Source organism: Oncorhynchus nerka, linkage group LG14 (genome assembly GCF_034236695.1).
Source record: "Oncorhynchus nerka isolate Pitt River linkage group LG14, Oner_Uvic_2.0, whole genome shotgun sequence".
In the NCBI taxonomy this organism is placed as follows: Eukaryota; Metazoa; Chordata; class Actinopteri; order Salmoniformes; family Salmonidae; genus Oncorhynchus; species Oncorhynchus nerka.
The window spans coordinates 37,253,136-37,270,227 of NC_088409.1; the positions used below are offsets into that span (position 1 = coordinate 37,253,136).

The following is a 17,092-nucleotide window of genomic DNA, read 5'->3' on the forward strand; positions in this document are numbered from 1 at the left end:
ACAATTGAGACATGGATTGTGTGTGTGTGCTATTCAGAGTGTGACTGGGCAAGATGAAAGATTTAAGCAAACTTGAAACAACTATGGGAAGCATTGGAGTTAAAATGGGCCAGCATCACAATGGATTTCTTTCAACACCTTGTCGAGTCCATGCCCTGACGAATTGAGGCTGTTCGGTGAGAAAAAGGTGTTCCTAATGTTTCGTACACTCAGTGTATGTGTATATATAATGGTGTGCATAGACATTATGTGAATAGGAAAGGTGTGTACAGCAGTAGTTGTATAAGATGAGCGAGGGGGTGGGGTGACTGTAAACTAAGCCCAGTCTAAAGCTTGGGTTCACTAATTATTCTCTGCTCTGATCCACCTCAAGCATTTAGATTGCTCTTGCTGTGATGAAACCAGTGTTTAAAGAAACATTGGAACTCAACGTGACCAACTGCTTTATTTGGGAAACGCTGTTCATGGTGATGTGACACAGTTCTTCTGGTATTTCACATTCTGTGATTTTTGGAGTTACAAGCTTATAGTTGCACACAATGGAATGTTGTCACATCTTTGAACAAAAGCCAACTGAGGTAAGGTACAATTACAACAAACCAAAGTGCATCAGCTGTTGTGTTATTGTCCTGAACTGTGAAAGGACATGTGCTCGTATGACATTTAGTAAACTCTTGTTGCAAAGTACACACTGTTTTGAATATGTATTTAATGTTAATATTTCTGCATGATAGAGCACAGACTATTCCACTATTATGCAAACTTCCTACTTCCCAGAAACCACTGGCCTCTCCTCAGAGACACTACAGAGTGAGTGTCATGGGCTGTCATACACACACACACACACACACACACACACACACACACACACACACACACACACACACACACACACACACACACACACACACACACACACGCTCCTCTTCCAACAAAGTTTCCAGCTTGGCAGAGAGACTAATCCCTTCCCTCCTCAGACCAGGAGCACAGACACAAATAGAGTCTGTAGTATCTCAGTCAGTCAGTCAGGACTTTAATCTGAGTAACTCAGAGGATCTGCTCCAACTCTGAAGACTATTGTTTTGGGACATGTAATGCAGAAAACATTTCATTGCAGGATTTCAACTACAGTAAGCTGTCCTAGCATTGATTGACAGTGCTCTGTCTGGACAGTACTGTAACTCTATCTAGAGGTGTCTGCTGAAGAATTTAGCGAAGTGAAAGGGACGTTCATCCTGCGAGCTCCATTTATGTGAATGTACTTTTTCTGTGATTGAAACTTCAGGAAGCTATTTTAAACTCTTTGGTCTTTTGACACTTTCTGTTGATTCTATCTACGACTCAAGGAGGTCTTTGCCTGTCTCTGTTCAGGCATGACGGGTCAGGAGAGGAGTGAGGAGAAGAGTGAGTGTATGTCCCTGTCTCCGATGATGGAGGCTGTCCCTGCCCCACCTGAGAGTGAGAGGGTGTGTGTGTTTGGGACGGGGGACCTGGGGCGCTCTCTGGGCCTGCGTCTGCTGCAGGCGGGGTACGGTGTGGTGTTCGGCAGCCGACGGCCCCACAGCAGCAGCAGCCTCCTACCCCACGGAGCACAGGTACAAAATAAAGTAGATCTGGTTTTATGTGCTGATATGTTAAATGTGGATATGTGTTTTACTTTGTTGAAAATGTATTTCAATATATTTCTTTATGTTTGAGGGAGTATATGTTAATATACTGTATTTGTGTTTAAGTGTATATCAATATGTTGATGATGTATATGCAGGTCCTGGGTCATGCTGCAGCTTCCCAGTCAGCCCATCTGATCTTCATCGCTGTCCAGAGAGAACACTACGACTTCCTGGTACCACTGGCCAATCAGCTGAAGGGAAAGGTAGCATATATGTTTTATTACTTCTGCTATATGTATGAATATCTGTTTTGTCAGTATGTAACTGTATATTTGGCTAACATAATGTATGTCCCAGTGTATTTAGCCAATATATTCTGTGTCCCAGTGTATTTAGCCAATAGAATGTATATTCCAGTGTATTTAGCAAAGATATTGTATGAAGCAGTGCCATGTTGAATTGCAGGTGTTGGTGGACCTCAGTAACAACCTGAGGAAGAATCAGTACCCAGAGGCCAACGCAGAGTACCTGCAAAGGTGAGAGCTATACAGTACAGGTTGTTATTATGTGTATGTTATTTTGTTAATTAGGGATGTTTTTCTATGTTGATATAATGTAAATGTGGTTAAATGTACCTGAACAGTCTGGTTCCTGGAGCTGAGGTGGTTAAAGGCTTCAACACCCTGTCTGCCTGGAGTCTGCAGAATGGACCTTCAGATGCCAACAGACAGGTACACACCGAGGTTTAAGCCATGCCCATGAAACCAATTGGCTACTCGTTTCAAGTCTATATACTGTACACTACATGACCAAAAGTATGTGGACACCTGCTCATCGAACATCTCATTCCAAAATTATGGGCATTAATATGGAGTTGGTCTATCCTTTGCTGCTATACCAGCCTCCACTCTTCTGGGAAGGCTTTCCACTAGATGCTGGAACATTGCTACTGGGATTTACTTTCATTCAGCCACAATAGCATTAGTGAGGATGAGCACTGATGTTGGACGTTTAGGCCTGGCTTGCAGTTGGCATTCCAAATTATCCCAAAGGTGTTCCATGGGGTTGAGGTCAGGGCTCTGTGCAGGCCAGTCAAGTTCTTCCACACAGATCTTCGACAAACCATTTCTTTATGGACCTCGCTTTGTGCACAGGGGCATTGTCATACTGAAACAGCAAAGGGCCTTCCCCAAACTTTTGCCATAATGTTGGAAGCACAGAATCATCTAGAATGTCATTGTATGCTGAAAGCATTAGCCCGAACCATGAAAACATCCGCAGACCATTATTCCTCCTCTACCGAACTTGACTGAGGGACCTTACAGATAATTATATGTGTGTGTTACAGAGATGAGGTAGTCATTCAAAAATCATGTTAAACATTATTATTGCAAGAGAGTGAGTTCATGCAACTTATTATGTGACTTGTTAAGCACATATTTACTCCTAAACTTGTTAAGGCTTGCCATAATTTATTGACTCAACACAATTTAGGTTTTCATTTTGTATACATTTTTTTAAATTTCTAAAAACACAATTCCACTTTGACATTATGGGGTATTGTGTGTAGGCCAGTGACACATAATCTCAATTTAATCCATACCAAATGCAGGTTGTAACATAACAAAATGGGGAGAAAGTCAAAGGGGTGGAACACTGTACATTTTGACTCCTCTGTGCTAAATACGAACATCTTCATTCTGGAGCTAGAAACCGGTATTGTGCATCCTCTGCTTGCACACACACACACACACACACACACACACACACACACACACACACACACACACACACACACACACACACACACACACACACACACACACACACACACACACACACACACACACAGACCTGGGAATATTCTTTTGTATTTTATTTGAAAATACCAGCTTTTCAAATTCTTTGGGTAGTTAAATATAGTTTTCAAAGGCAATATTATAATAATATATAATATATTCAAATTCAGCTCTCAGAAAACCAAATAATATTTGAGTTATTTGAAAATAAAAAATATTTATTTGTTTTGCCGCCGAATATAAACCACAACAGTTAGTTGAATTAGTACAAATACCAACAATTCAATATTTATTGGGACCCTTGAGCAAAAAAATGGCAAAAAGACTGTTGAAAATAAATCATTCAATTACTGAGCTATCATCAATGCACATTTTCTTGGGAAATGATATTATTTTATACTAATACAATTGCTCAGAGAAATTAATAATAAAACAATTTTATTGGCACCTCTGTTTTTAATACTCTAGCACCTTCCCTTGTGAGGATAAAGACACTGAGCCTTTTTCTAACGTGTTTAATGAGTTGGAGAACACATTCAGAGCAATTCTTTTGGGCCAATTAACAATTTCTTTGTGGATTTTTATTAGTGTTTGGGGTCATTGTCTCGTTGGAAGATCCACTTGATGACATCCTGGCATAGGAAACCAGGTATTTCGCTAATGTAAGGGTTTTCGTCCTCCTTCTGACGAAGTGGAGTAGTATGAAGGATCGGAGGACCAATGCGCAGCGTGTGTTTTTAGTTTTTTAATGAATAACGAACACTGAACAAAACAATAAACGTGAAGTAATCAAAACCGAAACAGTCCCGTGTGGCACAAACACTAACACGGAAAAATAAACACCCACGAAACACAGGTGGAAAAAGGCTACCTAAGTATGAATCTCAATCAGAGACAACTAACGACACCTGCCTCTGATTGAGAACCATACTAGGCCGAACACAGAAACCAACATAAAAAAACAAACAGACTGCCTACCCCAACTCACGTCCTGACCATACTAAAATAAAGACAAAACAAAGGAACTAAGGTCAGAACGTGACAGTACCCCCCCCCCCCAAAGGTGCAGACTCCGGCCGCAAAACCTGAACCTATAGGGGAGGGTCTGGGTGGGCGTCTGTCCGTGGTGTCCGTGGTGGTGGGGACTGGACCCCACTTCACCATAGTTTTTCTCCGCCTCTTTCTCCGCCTCCGTGGCCTCTTAAAAACAGCGACCCTCGTCGCCGACCTCGGACTGGGGACCCAAGCCACGGGTCCGAATGGACGGAGATTCCGCCTGCCGGGCAGGCGGGAGAATCCCGGCAGCGCCGGAGAGCGGGAGAATCCGGCAGCGCCTGGCAGGCGGGAGACTCCGGGCAGCGCCGGACAGGCGGGAGCACCTGCAGGGAGGAGACAGAGACAGCCTGGTGCGTGAGGCTGCCACAGGGCCCACCAGGCTGGGGAGACCTACAGGAGGCCTGGTGCATGGAGGAGGCACCGGATGGACCGGGCTGTGGGGAGCACTGGAGCTCTGGTGCGCAGCCTTGGCACCTCTCCTCCAGGCTGGATGCCCCTTCTGTTTTTCAACACCAAATCCACAACTGTCATGCTCGGTCAAGGAGCTCTGTCATGTCATCTGACAAAAGCACCTGTCCCAATCCAAGTACCAATGCCGTTAAACAAACTCCAGTCATTTTTATATCATTTTAGAAAAAGACTCAGTGTTGTTATCCTCGCAAAGTGAGCTATTGAAAAGTATTGATAACAGGGTTGTCAATCATTTTGACCCATACCTTTTGAGATTTTTTTATTACTTGTTAAACAAAATATATTTCTCTCAGGAATTGTATTAGTACAAAATAATATAATTTCCCTTTTTTTTGGAGCATACAATGTAGCTCAGTGTTTGAATGATTTATATTGTACAGGCATTTTTGTTCATCTTTATCAAGGGTGTCAATGATTTTGGACCCCGCTGTATGTGCATAAATATATGTTAGGTGTATATCTGCGGGGAAAGTGTGGAGGCCAAGCAGGCGGTGATAGCGGTAGCCACCAAGCTGGGTTTCAGTGCCCTGGACCAGGGATTTCTCTCAGTGGCCCGGGAGCTGGAGGACTTCCCCCCTACGGCTGTTCCCCCAGTGGAGGCTCCCCCTGCGCATCTCTATTGGCCTCAGTGCTGCCTTCTTCTTCTACCTACTGGTCAGATACGTCATCTATGCATACGTCACCCAGGGCGAAGACATCTCCTTCAGAATCATGGTCTCACTGGCCAACCAGGTACTGGCCCACAGGACCTCTGAGTGTTTGTGTTCTGTTTGTTTCTGTGTGTGTTACCAGCTGTTCAAGATGTGTGTGTGTTCTCTCCAGGTGTGTCCCATCGTGTCTCTGATCATGCTGTCTCTCTGTTACCTGCCTGGTGTCCTGGCTTCCTTCCTGCAGCTCTACAGAGGCACCAAGTACAGGTCAGACCTCTGTGTGTATGTGAGTGTGTTTGCATGCATGTATGTTTACACAAGGTTGCATATGTATTTATGTTGATTATAAGTGTTTATGTATGTTTAACATCAGGCGCTTCCCTGATTGGCTGGATCGCTGGATGCTGTGCAGGAAACAGCTGGGTCTACTGTCGTTGGGGTTCGCCTTTCTGCACGTGCTCTATACACTGATCATACCCATACGGTCAGTGGAGCAAACACACACACACGCACACAGTGGCATGTATCTTCCTTTAGTTTTTAGTAAAGAAAGTATTGATTTTGTTCTCAGGTACTCTGTGATGTTCTGGGTCACTGAACACACTGTCTCTCTGGTAAGAACACCTACCTAGCTGTAACGCCAAATTAAACACTTTCAAAACAGTGAACATTGAATAGACAAAATATATACAAAGTATACTTTTTAGCTAGTAGTCCTGAAAGTAGCACTCACGAGCCAAAAGTGGTCCCCAAAAACGTGTCACATTTGTGCAGATATGTGCACCACGTCATTGGTTTCGCTCTCTCTCTACTGTGGGCACTGAGCCGTTGGGCCCACCCTGCAACCTAATTGGATGATGCTGGGCAAGTTTCTTGCTAGCTGTCACTCAAATGTGAGGGGCTGAAGCTCTTTGGCTAAAACTTGAATTGCTAAGGGACTGGCCCATATGGGGGAAATGTAGGGAAAATGGCGTTGTACAGCTTCAAGAAAACAGTCGCTTTCAAACTAAGTATTTTGTGGCTAATTGTGGTACAGTAAGAAAGTAATTTTGCTCATTGATTATGAATGTATGAACTACACATTGAGACATCCAGCCCAAAGCAGGAGGTTTTAAAAACACCTAAGTTCCGGAGCATGTCTTAACAGTGTTGCACTTTTCAGGTAGCCTAATTTTGGCCAGCTAATAGCCTAGCCACCAATCAAGTAACATTACATTGGCGGAAAAGTGTAAATGGACAAAACATTAAAATCCTGTTGCTGCAGGATTATTTTGCTGTGACACAATACTGGTCATATTAAGATCATATATCTGTACATTGAACACACACCTACAGTATATAGCAGGATTCAGGCACTGGTTTTGATTATACTGGATTTACGCCTCTCCCTTGCTCTCACGCTTCCTCTTTCTCACATTTTTTCTCTTCTCTCTCTTGCTCTCTCTCTCGGTCTCTCTCCCCCAGATCAGAGAGAACAGGACCACAATGTTTGATACTACAACGGCCTGGCATGACGACTCCTACTTGTCCCTGGGAATTCTGGGATTTGGCATGTACGTCCTATTGGGAATCACATCTCTTCCCTCCGTCATTAACGCTCTCAGCTGGAGGGAGTTCAGCTTCGTACAGGTGAGATCACCAGGACTGGTCACACTGAATGTTTAGGCCAGACACACTTGCGAGGCACTCATTTTCTGCCCATTTTTACTAGCGGTGGAGTTATCGATACAGTTAAATATCGCAATATTATTTTGGACTACAGTATATTGATACTTTGACTCCAAGTATTGATTTGTAACCATGCACTCCCCCTTTTCTTGTTGCTAGGTAGCGTTAGCTAGCGCTAGTCGGCTGTACCGCTAGTATTTGTAATCCTATAGATTGTTCTCATCTTCTTTTGAAATAGTGAGACAATGTTTTCAGCCCTTTTATTTCCATGACTGCTAAAAAACGTTTTCTCATGCTCTCTCTTGTCTCTCTGCAGCAGACATATAGTGAACAATATGTCAACATCAAATTGCAATAAAATTGATGTATCGAATCATAATATACATAGAATCGTGAGAATTGCAATACCTATTGTATCGCACCTAAGTATCGTGATAATATCGTATCGTGAGGTCCCTGGCAATTACCAGCCCTAATTAGTACACTAATCTCCTTCGGTGTTTCCCCTATTGAAGTATTCATGCGGGGTGCAGAGCCAACATCCAGGTCAGAATGCAATAGAACTCCAGGAAAGTCATCTGATTTTCAGCAGACAAGCCAGATGTTATGTGCTGGGGATAATAAGGAGAAACTCCGGATCATTCTCTAATTCATTAATTCCCCTCAAATTGGTGCAGTGATTTAAATGTTAAGTTATTCATCAGATATAATTTTGGAGGAATATATTAGAACAGGCCAGGAGAACTCACCTAGAGATGTATGTGCAGGGGCATCATCTGCCCCCCAAATTTGAGGGGGCACAAATTACAGTGTCTGAGGACGGCTTGGTGATGGTCCGGACTGGGGGTCTGAAGTTGGAGAATTTTGCATTTTTCAAACATCTGAAACAGATGTTTCCTGTAATCAGGAACCATAATCATTATACTTAATTATATGTAAAAGATATCTAAGCATACCTGTTGAGCTGTCTGACTGGTGAGTCTTTTTTTTAAGAAACAACATGTTTCTCTGCATCTCTGCTCAAATCCGGGTGAAACCTTGCCAGCAGGTGTGCCAGCTAAGATAGTTAGACAAGCTAGCTACACTAACTTGATTGATAGCCTGAAATAACTTATTGGTGGCTATAAATGAGGTTGTGAGATTGGGAACCTAAAATTGCTAGGAGGCACTGTAGTATTACAGAGAACCTATATTATTAAAAATGTTTAAACAGGACAAATCTGTGGTGTGCATATTGGCACGACGCCTCTGTCTGTGTGTGTGTGTGTGCACGTGTGTGTATGTGTGTGTCTGTTAAGGTAGGCCAGAGGTCTGCAGAGGTGTGGACTCGAGTCACATGACTTGGACTCGAGTCAGACTCGAGTAACAAATATGATGACTTGCAACTCGACTTTGACTTTAACACCAATGACTCGTGACTTGACTTGGACTTGAGCCTTTTGACTCAAACTGACTTGATACCCTCCCCAAGCCCAAATATTAAACATTATGCTATTAAAAAAAGTGTGCAGTGCATCAACTCTTCACTTAACAGATTAAAGTTTGTATCGGACAGCAGCCAATCAAATTGTGCCAGTTGATAAAAAGTTGCGCGTGGCAGTGCAGAGGAATGTTGGCGGGTGAATTCAGATGGAGCCCCTGGAAAGATGATACCCAAAATGATTAGTTTTTGGATATAAAGACGACGCTGTATCAACAAAAAACAGATTGCAACTTGCAAAACATGCGGGAAGAATATTACAGACGGAGGCACAACAACTTTGTTCAACATTTGAAGTTGCACAAAGAACGGTAAGTCGTGGCTAATATAGACGACAGCTATATAATTTATAACTTTGCTAGTGTAGCATGTAGGCTAACGTAACGTTAAATCAATGAGCCTCCACACAGTCAGTCAGTGTGGGAACATGTTCATTGCACCCAAGATTGAGCACCAACTTGGCAGTTGGTAGCCTAAATCCTGCCTGATGTTACTGCTGTTCCTAAAACCATTGACATATGTTAGCCTACTGTAACCACACAGAGAGAGGGTGTGTGTGTGTGTGTGTGTGTGTGTGTGTGTGTGTGTGTGTGTGTGGTAAGGTTGGGTCCCATAGTGATCCTCGATAGTTGATCGCAATGTGGGGGGGGACTTTCTAATGGCAACCCATGTATTTCCATGGAAAGTAATAAATATATATATTTTTTAAAGCATTCATGATTTGCGTATTGTAATATACTAACTATTACTCTTGTTAAAAATATGAAATGGTATTACATTTGGTGAAGAGCACATCATGACTTGTTTAGGACTCGAAACTCAAAGTTTAGGACTTGAGCCTTGTCGGTCTTGGCTTGGGACTTGACTTGGGACTTGAGTGCTAAGACTTGAGACTTACTTGTGACTTGTTAAACAATGACTTGGTCCCACCTCTGGAGGTCTGTCTCTGTGAAGGTCAGTTCCATATTTGATCATAGTTAAATTATACAACGATTGCCCCTTCGCTAAGCCACGTCCCCTTCATTACTTAGCAAACTTGGGCACTAATTTTCCAGGAAGTCCAACTCCCTGTTCATACCACCATTGGAGAAATTAGATGATCTTAAATTGTGTTTTAAAGTAACTGTCCAGTGAAAATCTCACTTTTAAAAGTTGATGTTCTGTTAACTCTTAACTGACGTAATTTCCGGACTATAAGCCGCTACTTTATTCCCACGCTTTGAACCTCGCGGTTTATACAATGACACGGCTAATTTATTGATTTTTCCCGCTTTCACAAGATTGATGCCGCCAAAAAACTGAGCACCGTCACATAATGTGACGTAAATCGAGCGCGCTCAAACTTCCCATCATTCTGATTACGGTAGTAATTTTGTCACCCTCATCATGGCAAAGACACGGAGAAATGCATATGATGCAGCTTTCAAGTTGAAGGCGATCGATCTGGCTGTTGGAAAAGGAAATAGAGCTTCTGCACGGGAACTTGGCCTTAATGAGTCGATGATAAGACGTTGGAAAGCAGCGTGAGGAACTGACTCAGTGCAAAAAGACAACAACAGCTTTCAGAGGGAAGAAAAGCAGATGGCCCAAAGTATTTGCAGCCACTCGACATCAGTGTAAATCGTGCATTTAAGGTGGCGCTCCTTGTTCAGTGGGAGGCTTGGATGACAAGTGGGGAGAAATCCTTCACTAAAACGGGCCGCATGCGAAGAGCAACATATGGTCAAGTCTGCCAGTGGGTCCTGACAGCGTGGAGCATTGTCAAAAAATCCACTATCATCAACGGGTTTCGAAAGGCTGGACTACTGCATGTTGAAGGCCAGCATGAGCTCAGCGGGGTATTTGCCTCCGGATGAAAGTGACGAGAGCGACAATGAAAACGATCCAACATCGGATGAAGCAATTCTGAGGCTATTCAACTCCGACACCGAAGGAGATGGCTTCAGTGGTTTCAGTGCACAGGAGGAGGAAGATAGTGACCAATGACTTTCTTGGTAGGCCACTGTTTAATTTTTGTTATAAGCCGTGTTTCGTTTAAAGGCTGTGTAAAGTTCATTTGTTTCAATGTACCGGTAGGCACCTGCGGCTCATAGACACGTGCGGCTTATTTATGTACAAAATACATATTTTTAAATAATTCAGTGGGTGCGGTTTATATTCAGGTGCGCTTAATAGTCCAGCAATTATGGTAGATAAGGTTGTTGACTCATCCTATACCAGTATTTGTGGCCAAAGCATAAATTGGAGAAAAAACACTATCCAACGGAGCACTGCGATTGGTTGCCTAATATTCTGGGGTGAAGCTTAGCTAAGGGTCAATTAAGGGAGATGTATCTGGCCAGCCTGTTTCCGAGGTTTCTCCAGGCTTCTTCTTGCACAGCTCCAATACCCAGAGTGTTATTAGCCCTATCTGGGATAAACGTGTGCATGTCCAATAGGCTATCCTAAAGCTAAACTATATATTTAAGATAATTGTCAAAAGTGTGTGAGTTTGGGTGTGCTTGTGCGTGTGTCAGGGCCATACACAGACCTTTGGATGGGACGTGCTCAAAGTGAAAAAAGCCCCCCATAGAAAAGTATAGAGTAGACCTTTATTTTATGCAAATCCCACTAACGCCACTGTAAGCAAGCTTATAGCCTACTGCTTAGAGAGAGGGCAATGAGGGGTGGGCTTTCAGCTGATCATAGTGAATGTAGAAGGAGCTAGTTAGCTAGCTAGTTAGTTAGTTATTCTGTTGAAACAATCTAACTAGACTTTACCTGTGATTGGAGTATGTTCTGCTGTTAACATCAGCCTCAGGCCTACTGGGGGCAGAATGGTAGGGAGGGGACATTTTCCAAAATAAAAAAATGAGAAATTAGCTAGTTTGATGGGCAATTAATTTAAATAGCAACAGAGAAAATAGACATATGCTTTCCTAAATAGACATTTGCTTTCCTATTTTCTCATAGGAAAGCAAAAAAGCAGGTGCTCAAACTTCCTTAGACCTCTATCTGTGCACGTACCTGGCGCGTGTGTGTGTGTGGTTCATGTGTTTATGTGTTCTTTTCTCCCCTACCAGTCCAAGCTGGGTCACCTGACTCTGCTGTTGTGTACGGCGCACACCTACCTGTACGGCTGGAACAGATTCCTGAGTTCCTCCACCTACAAGTGGTACACCCCACCGGGCTACATGCTGTGTCTGGTACTTCCCTCTGTGGTGCTGCTACTCAAGCTGCTGCTCATCACACCCTGTGTGGACCGAACCATCACCCGCATACGCCAGGGATGGGAGAGGGGGGCAGATCAGAGGAACCCTAAAGACAGCCAACCACTGATACCTTAGAGGACACACACACAGACACACACAAAATAACACCCTCAGTGTGATGACAGCTTTGTCTTTGAGGCATGAACTCTAATTTCTTTGCTATTGTACCCTCAGAGGTTGGCTACCATTCAATCATCGTTTGCCATGTTTCTGGGATCAAAAACCAACAATAACATTTCATTGATATGCAGTCATATTTATTTTTGTATTATACTGTAAACATTGTTGCATTTAATGCATATATTTTCAACCGTATGTTAATCAGACATGAGTTTTCTCTCTTACGTAAAGAGAATGGTGAAAGCTTTTTCTCTCTTATATCCTCTCTCTTACTGTACATCCTCTCTTTTCTTTGATTGACTGTACAGTTATCCCCAGATAAAACACAGGTTTCAGAGACATATAAACGTTTTTAAATGTATATTTTGTGTCTGTCTCATACATCTCCAGGGGCAGGTCAGACACATAAAAACACATCTATCAGTGTGATCCTCTCTGGGGCAGAGTGTTATTATTTCCTCCAGAAAACAGACTCTCTGAAACCCAGCAACAGGCTTCCCTTTCATCACTAGATAGACAGAGTGGCCCACAGTGTCTTCTGTTATGGGGAGCACTTCCATTTGTGGTGGATATAGCTGGCTGTTTGTGTAGATGCCAAATACCTAAATACATAGATTCACTTTTAGGTGCACGCAGAAAGACATATTCCCAGAAACAGCTTGTACCAACATTAAAAACACAGGAACAATGTGGAAACAATGTTGATTCAACCAGTGTCTGACAAGTGGGATCTTTTGGAATAATTATTTTTATTGCAAAATATGCATTTTCCCACCAGAGATGTTTCCATCAAATTGACTTGTGGGTCAAATGTTGTGCTTGATGATCTAGTCCACATAACACAAATTCTGTGGTTAAATTCCTATGCACCAAATAAAAAATAATTTAAATGTGTTTCCATTCCATTTTCAACTCCGATTTAACAGCTCGCAGGTACAGCTAGGGTATAGCCTACATGATGAGATTATTATGGACAGAAGAGTATTTGTATTTGTCAAACGGCAACCAAGCGCATCAATCATCATATTAACAGAATAAAACCATTAATATTTCTTGGAAATGAGCATCGAGCTCATCACCATGCACTTTCACCGCCCTGATGGACGGGAGAGTCCGGCAGTAAAGGACGGCTCTGGCAGCTCCTGGCTGACTGAAGGCTCTGGCAGCTCCTGGCTGGCTGACGGCTCTGGTGGCTCCTGGCTGGCTGACGGCTCTGGAGGCTCCTGGCTGGCTGACGGCTCTGGGGGCTCCTGGCTGAATGACGGCTCTGGCGGCTCCTGGCTGGCTGGCGGCTCTGGAGGCTCCTGGCTGACTGGCAGCTCAAACCAAGCTGCTTACCTATTGCAGATTCAGTCTTCCCAGCCTGGTGCTGGGAAGACTGAAAAGACTACAATTTTGTTTCTGGTGTCCTTTGACAGCTCTTTGGTCTTGGCCATAGTGGAGTTTAGAGTGTGACTGTTTGAGGTTGTGGACAGGTGTCTTTTATACTGATAACAAGTTCAAACAGGTGCCATTAGTACAGGTAACGAGTGGAGGACAGAGGAGCCTCTTAAAGAAGAAGTTACAGGTCTGTGAGAGCCAGAAATCTTGCTTGTTTGTAGGTGACCAAATACTAATTTTCCACCATAATTTGCAAATTAATTAATTAAAAATCCTACAATGTTATTTTCTGGATTTTCTTTTCTCATTTTGTCTGTCATAGTTGAAGTGTACCTATGATGAAAATTACAGGCCTCTCTCATCTTTTTAAGTGGGAGAACTTGCACAATTGGTGGCTGAATAAATATTTTTATTTACACAACATGCCTACCACTTTGAAGATGCAAAATAATTTTTATTGTGAAACAAACAAGAAATAAGACAAATAAACTGAAAACTTGAGCTTGCATAACTATTCACCCCCCCAATGTCAATACTTTGTAGCCACCTTTTGCAGCAATTATAGCTGCAAGTCTCTTGGAATATGTCTCCATTAGCTTGACACATCTAGCCACTGGGATTGTTTCCCATTCTTCAAGACAAAACTGCTCCAGCTCCTTCAAGTTGGATGGATTCCGCTGGTGTACCGCAATCTTTAAGTCATACCACATATTCTCAATTTGATTGAGGTCTGGGTGTTGGCCTTTCCAAGACATTTAAATGTTTCCCCTTAAACCACTCAAGTGTTGCTTTAGCAGTATGCTTAGGGTCATCGGAAGGTGAACCTCCGTTCCAGTCTCAAATCTCTGGAAGACTGAAACAGGTTTCCCTCAAGAATTTCCCTGTATTTAGCGCCATCCATCATTCCTTCAATTCTGACCAGTTTCCCAGTCCCTGCCGATGGAAAAACATCCCTACAGCATGATGCTGACACCACCATGCTTCACTGTGGGGATGATGTTCTCGGGGTGATGAGAGATGTTGGGTTTGTGCCAAACATACAATTTTCCTTGATGGCCAAAAAGCTACATTTTAGTCTCATCTGACCAGAGTACCTTCTTCCATATGTTTGGGGAGTCTCCCACATGCCTTTTGGAGAGCTCATTGGTCTTCATGGTGCTGCTTGCTTGGTGGTGCCCCTTGCTTAGTGATGTTGCAGACTCTGGGGCTTTTCAGAACAGGTGTATATATACTCAGATCATGTGACACTTAGATTGCACACAGGTCGACTTTATTTAACTAATTATGTGACTTCTGAAGGTAATTGGTTGCACCATATCTTATTTAGGGGCTTCATAGCAAAGGGGGTGAATACATATGCACAAACCACTTTTCTGTTTTTTATTTTTTTAATAATTTATTGAAACAAGTTATTTTTTTCATTTCACTTCACCAATATGGACTATTTTGTGTATGTCCATTACATGAAATCCAAATGAAAATCCATTTAAATTACAGGTTGTAATGCAACAAAATAGGAAAAACACCAAGGGGGATGAATACTTTTGCAAGGCGCTGTAACCGCTGATGATATAAATGAATGAGGAAACTAGTAGAAGATAAGTATTCAGCTCTCTCCCTCACACACACCAACAAGGCACTCTGACAACCCACGAGGTAAGATCATGTGTTTTACACATTTATTTTAAACCTGTTGCAATGCTAGTAATAGCACCTTGAATCTAACTAAAATGGTCTGCTTTTTAGCATACACGGCAAATGTTTTTCATCACAGCTATGATAAATTGTATAGTACCGTTCTGCTCAGTAGCATAAAGCGCAGATGTTTTTCATATGCATTAAAAAAGTTAATTAATTAAGAGAAAATAACCCTTTTTGAATTCTTTCCAGATGGAGAAATTCCTACTAGTACTTGAGGTGATTACAACATGCTGTGCTGTAACTCAAAGTAAGATAGTCACTGCGATAACTGCAATGAAATATGACAGTAAATAGTAGAGAGTAAAACTTATTCTGTTTTGACATGTTTAGCGGTTTTGGTTTTGCTCACTACTATTTAAACTTTTGCTACAGTGCACAATTAGCACCTGTTTATTTTCCGAATGAAATGTAAGCTGAAAAATGCACATAGTCTTTTCTGCTTTTATATAAAGCGTCCAACATTGAAAAGAACAAGAAAGCATTCCATTACAGAACACAACATGTTGTTGTGTCCTGTTTCTGGATTCGTTCAGCGGGTGTTTCAACTAGCATTAGTCATTTGTTGGTCTGCTGACAAATGTCCACATTTGGGACTACGTGTTCTCTCCCTGTGAGATCCAGAGGTGCACCAACCAGATGAACTTGACCAACTTGGACAACCATTATCACTCAAACAAATAATAATCAAGTGTCTATTATGCAATCTGGTAACTTTCCAGATAGTATACCATAAGAAACTGACAATGTAAATAAACTGCGTCGGTTGCGTGAATTAGCTGTCAGTGGTTCTATCATGCTAGGATAAATATAACCTTGCTACGGATGTAAGAGCTGCTCTAAGGCGTGAAATTAAACATTAGTGCAAAGGCAGGATGTAAGCCAGTGTGTTTCACAATGTTACTGATGTTGTTACAACTTAATACCGTCCTGAAGATATGCACTGTGATATCTAATTTTGTAGATCAGCATTCATTCATGCACTACACACACACACACACACACACACACACACACACACACACACACACACACACACACACACACACACACACACACACACACACACACACACACACACACACACAAATCAGAACCAATGACAGCCACATCATATTTAGCTTCCATTGATTGGACTAAATAGTTTTTGGTATCTTTTAGTTGTCACTGTATTAGAGTAAGCATAGGTGATTTGATGATGTTGACGTTGAAATGGTGCTGGAATAGTGGAGGCAGCTCCTGTTTTCTTTGGTTCTAAATCCATGATTGTTTAGTCGTCTGAAAATGTCATTGACATTAACTTGCTTGACCATACTGTAGGTCACGTAACTGTTGTTACATGCAATATGCTTTGTGGACTTCACCGAACAGAGCTCGCTCTCCGGCTTTGTGATGAAAGAAATGTGTGGTTGAATTTATTCTGCCACTGTGTCTTCATATTGTCTCAGACTTAGGCCTATAGATCACAGTGTCAAGGCATATGAACTAACAGGTTATAGAGCAAACAACGTAATTATCACAACATAGGTTGTAATATGGCCATTTTTTACTGGCTTCCCCAGTGATTTTACCGCTACTGGTTTACTGTAAACTAAGCCCAGTCTAAAGCTTGGGTTCACTAATTATTCTCTGCTCTGATCCACCTCAAGCATTTAGATTGCTCTTGCTGTGATGAAACCAGTGTTTAAAGAAACATTGGAACTCAAGGTCACCAACTGCTGTATTTGGGAAACGCTGTTCATGGTGATGTGACACAGTTCTTCTGGTATTTCACATTCTGTGATTTTTGGAGTTACAAGCTTATAGTTGCACACAATGGAATGTACATCTTTGAACAAAAGCCAACTGAGGTAAGGTACAATTACAACAAACCAAAGTGCATCAGCTGTTGTGTTATTGTCCTGAACTG

The 17,092-nt window shown here is 42.3% G+C and overlaps 1 pseudogene; it reads left to right on the forward strand.

Moving 5' to 3' along the window:
• Positions 1-982: 982 nt before the first annotated feature.
• Positions 983-12,466, forward strand: LOC135559544 (metalloreductase STEAP4-like; annotated as a pseudogene).
• Positions 12,467-17,092: the final 4,626 nt, after the last annotated feature.